This window comes from Lathyrus oleraceus, chromosome 6, assembly GCF_024323335.1.
Source record: "Lathyrus oleraceus cultivar Zhongwan6 chromosome 6, CAAS_Psat_ZW6_1.0, whole genome shotgun sequence".
Lineage (NCBI taxonomy): Eukaryota > Viridiplantae > Streptophyta > Magnoliopsida > Fabales > Fabaceae > Lathyrus > Lathyrus oleraceus.
The window spans coordinates 15,915,273-15,920,358 of NC_066584.1; the positions used below are offsets into that span (position 1 = coordinate 15,915,273).

General features: G+C 29.7%; 1 long non-coding RNA gene across 1 annotated transcript; it reads right to left on the minus strand.

The window, feature by feature from the left end:
- Positions 1–3,940: 3,940 nt before the first annotated feature.
- LOC127097639 (uncharacterized) lies at positions 3,941–4,385 on the minus strand. The gene is made up of 2 exons (XR_007793125.1): positions 4,300–4,385; positions 3,941–4,194 (listed from the first exon to the last, which is right to left on the minus strand). It is a non-coding gene; the product is annotated as an uncharacterized LOC127097639 (long non-coding RNA).
- Positions 4,386–5,086: the final 701 nt, after the last annotated feature.

A 5,086-nucleotide genomic window follows, 5' to 3' on the forward strand; every position in this document is an offset into this window, starting at 1 on the left:
TCGATTGCCTTAGGGATGAAGACACCTAAAGAAGTTTGATCGATAAATCCACATAATCTCGACATACTTAAAGTATTTAGTTATGTATCCTATGCTTACATTAGGAAAGACAAGGTTGAACATAGAGCTCCGTGATGTATCATCCTTGGATACCCTAAAGGAGTCAAAGCTTATGGGTTGTGGTTCCTAGAGTCAGGTCACAAGAGGTGTATCACAAGTCGAGATGCAGTTTTCAATGAAGTTAAGATGGATTTCAAGAGAAGTGATGAAGTTGGTCGAAGTACAAAGACCCCTGAAGAGGAGCTGGAACAGGAAGAGATTCCTATTGAGGTGGAGCATAGTGATGTTGAATTGCATAACCCAGATGAAATCGAAGAACAAGCACAAGTTGCTGACAAAGTTGAGGATACTAAAAATTACTATCTGCTGGAAAAAGACAGGTTGAGAAGAGTCATCAAGCCACCTCAGAGACTTGGTTATACAGATCTCATAGCATTTGCCTTAATTTTTACAAGTGATGTCCTTGGTGAAGAAACTAGAGATTACAAGGAAGTTGTGAGGAGTTGAAATAAGACTGAATGACTGAAAGCCATGAATGATGATATGAAATCTCTTCATGATAATAAAACTTGGGAGATGATCGAGAAACTTGCAGGGGTCAGGTTAGATAACTGTAAGTGGATTTTCAAGGTTAAGGAAAGAATCAAAGGAATGATGTCGAAGAGATTTAAGGCAAGGTTGGTTGCTAGCGGGTTCACTCAGAAAGAAGGTTTCTAATTAAATGATATGTTCTCACATGTTGTAAAGCACAAATCCATTAGAATGTTGTTAGCCATTATGGAATAGTTCGAATTAGAACTTGAACAGATGGATGTAAAGATAACCTTCCTGTATGGTGATCTAGATGAAACAATCTTGATGAGACAACCTGGAGGATATACAGAAAAGAGAAAGGAAAATTATGTGTGCAAGCTGAATAAGTCGTTATATGGCCTGAAATAATCTCCTTGACAATGGAATAGGAGATTCGACAAGTTCATGGCACACATTGGTTTTACTATGAGCCAGTTCGTCCACTGTGTTTACTTCATATTTCGACCTGGAAGTTCACTTGTTTTTTTTTTGCTTTATATGGATGACATTATCATAGCAAACAATATTGTCGAGCATGTTATGAAGGTGAAGGTTGAACTCGATAAGAAGTTCGACATGAAGGATCTAGGAGCTGCCTCCAGGATTCTTGGGTTTGTCATTTAGAGAGATAGAAAGGAGTCGAGATTATGTTTATCTCAGAGACATACCTACTGAAGATTCATGACAAGTTTGATATGTCGAATTCAAAGCCTGTTGTAACACAGACTAATCCTCAATTCAAGCTGAGTGCGACTCAAAGTCATAGTACTGAAGTCGAAAGAGCCTATATAAATAGCATTCCATATGCTAGTATAGTAAGTTATTTGATGTATTATATGATATGTACAAGGCCAAACATAGTATACAGAGTGAGCCTTGAAAGCAGGTATATGACCAATCCTTGGAAGTTACACTGATAAACATTGAAGTGGATTCTAAGGTACATAAATGAGTTTCTGAGCAGAGTCCTGATTTATGGTGGAGCATGTGGTGATGATAGCAAAGTAGAAATTAAAGAATTTATCGATCCTGATTATGCAGGTTGTATGGTTCCATAAATATCCATTTTTGGATATGTATTCAATATGTTTGGCATAACAATCAGTTGGAAAGCAACACCTCAAAAGGTTGTTACCTTGTCAACCACTGAAGCGGAATATATTTCCCTCACTGAAGTTGTAAAAGAAGCATTGTGGCTTGAAAGTTTTGCTAAGGAGCTAAAACTTCAAGGTTGAGCCATCACTGTTAAATGTGATAGTCAAAGTGCAATGCACCTGTCAAAGATTTCAGCCTATCATGAGCGAACCGAGCACGTCGATGTGAGGTTGCATTTCATTAAAGAGATAGTCGAGCGTGGAGAAGTCCAAATGCTTAAGGTTTCGACTGATGACAATGTTGCTGATATGATCACCAAGACATTGGCAAGTTACAAGTTTTCCCACTGTGTGCAACTGATAGGACTGCATGATGAAAGCTAGTTAGTTTCATGGTTCAGAGTTTGTTCCAAAGTGAAGATTTGTAGCTTATGGGTTATAAGCTAGTGTTGTAGCAAACTCTTTCGAAGTCGAAGAACTAAGTTGAAGCCGAAGAGCTTTATCAAAGTCGAAGAGGTAGTGTAGCTGTAGAAATATGTTAGCTTGTTGTTTAAGTTAGAATGTCAAATTAAGGCAGTTTGTTGGGTCAATTGTTTAGTATGTTAGTTGAAAGTTAGGGTTAAGTTTTCTTATAAATAACATACTAGTCATCGCTTCCCCATCAATCCCTGATAATCCTGATCAGGTGGAGAAATTCGTGTGGTTGAGATTCAATTGTAAACATTCTTACCTAATGTGTAACTGAATCAAGAATCCAATTTTATACCACTTTAACTTGTCTTTCTCTTTTCTTCTCTCTTTTCCTTTATTTTATGACTTTCTTGTTAATCAAAAAATTGATCATATTCTGTTTTTTCGAGCATCACTTTCACAACAAATAATAAAAAAAAACATTGAGACAATGGACATAATTCTTCATGTTGAAAAACAATGTGCGAGAGATGAAGGGGTAGTCCTCAATGAAAAGTGAATAGAATGAGATATTTGGGTTTATGGGGAAAAATGAGAAAGGTGAATAATGTTTTTCATTAACAACAATTTATTTGTATCACAAACCACTCCAAACAATAATAACACACCACAAGAAAAATTAAGGAAAAAAGCCAATGAAAAAACATGTGATTACAAATCCTTAGCCATTTTGAAAATTTTGGATTTTGAGAGTTTGGGAAGAAGATAAAGAACTACAATCAAAACTAAAAAAACAAATTTAATGAATGATTTTATGTCGCTTAATCAATCACAAAATTGACCTAGCCCAAGTTGTATTCCACGTCAATGCTACCTAACTTTATTGATTGACTTACTTATGAAAAAGACTAACGTGCTTCAATTTGTATAGTTATAAGACTTAATTGATTTTTTTTAAATAAATAAATAATCTTGAATACAATATACATGATAAAATTGTTTTTAAAAAAATTAATTATTTAACTTTTCGATGCATTAAATACACACATTAAAAAAAAAAGTAAATCATTTTTTAAGTTTTTAAAAAGTGTCTCTTATTTGACAACCCACCATGGGATGAGAACACCAGAGAAATACAATCAAGAGCAGTATAGTATAGTTTAAACTTTTCATCAAATTTAAAATGTTCTTCTGAACAGGTGGAGAAATCCTCTAATAGAAATAGAGCATTTTTGACAATAAATTGAACAGTCTATAAGAGGTTCCGCGACATATTGAAAGAGTAACAACGCAATTTCTATTTGATCTCTTTAGTCACAAGAAAATTAAATTGAAGCATATTAAATGGTGAGGTGCTCATCATTAATTTTTTAATCTAACGATTCACAACTTGCATATGTTCCTTTCTCATTTTTGTGCTTACCTTATGTTGGACTAAACAATTTGATATATTTTGAATTTTTGGAGAAAAAAAATTAAATATGTTAAATTATATGTAGTCAAAGTTTATGATTATTTATAATGAACAATATTTTATTAAAAGATTTAGATTATAACATATGCTCCATTTGAAATCAAATATAATAACTTACACTCCTTTAAAATTACAACCAATTATATTTAGTTCATATTTTGTATTAAATTTGACTTTTTAATTCTTTTTCAATTCCTTGCTTATTTAAATTTAATTATTAAAAAAACATTGTTCGGAACAGATTTCATACATCGTTAACTTATATCGTTTTTGCTACTAATATTCAACATGAGCATAAAACTACAAGTATTAAATTTAAAGCTACATATATGCAACCACTTAATTTATTAATTCACCATATTACTATTCAAGTGGTGGAACCTTACAATATAATAATTGTAACAATTTAAGGACAACAATTACAATTACATGAATTGTCGTCCCAACATTTTCCGGTCGCATGTATATTTTTGCATGCCCCTTTGCAATATAGTTTGCAAACCAAAACCTCCCAAAATCTACGACAGAAACCAGGTCGATATATAAAACAATCTCTTGCCTCTGCCATCATCACTTGATTTCCTGCGATAAATAGTTCAATTCAATCAAACATAAACTTTGTTATTCAAAGAACCACTAACTCATACAATGTTTTTTTTATAAAAACCTCAGTATTATTATTCATACCGAAATTCATGGAGACAACAAGAAAAAGAATGGAAAAAAAGAAGACGGATTTCATATTTTTGAATTTAGGAAAATTGTGCAACTTTCAATAATATATATATATATATATATATATATATATATATATATATATATATATATATATATATATATATATATATATATATATATATATATATATATATAAATTTATTTTTATTTGGTGATTCATAACTATTTTTTTTAAATAAATTATGATATATTTAACTAATTTAATTTATTTATTTTTTAAATATTAAATACATTTTGTATCTTAATCATATATATATATATATTATATATATATATATATATATATATATATATATATATATATATATATTTTATGTTTTAGATCTTAAAAACTTCATTTTATATCACAATTTTTATTAATTTATAATTAAAAAGTTATGTTTAAAAAAATCATTGCAATTTACATTATGAGATTAACTTCTTTCTACTTCATTATGATATGTATAAAAAATAAAGACTAATTTATTTACAAAAGATAAGATTCGACCATTTTTTAATTTTTTTATTATAAAAATATACATTAGTAAACTTTGACTATAATAATAATAATGATAATAATAATAATAATAATAATAATAATAATAATAATAATAATAATAATAATAATAATAATAATAATAATGATAATATTAATAATAATATTAATAATAATAATTAATTTTATTTAAATTTATTGAATAAATTAAATATTTAACCTTTTTTGGTATTTATAAGGTACTTTTTCTCTTCCAAAATA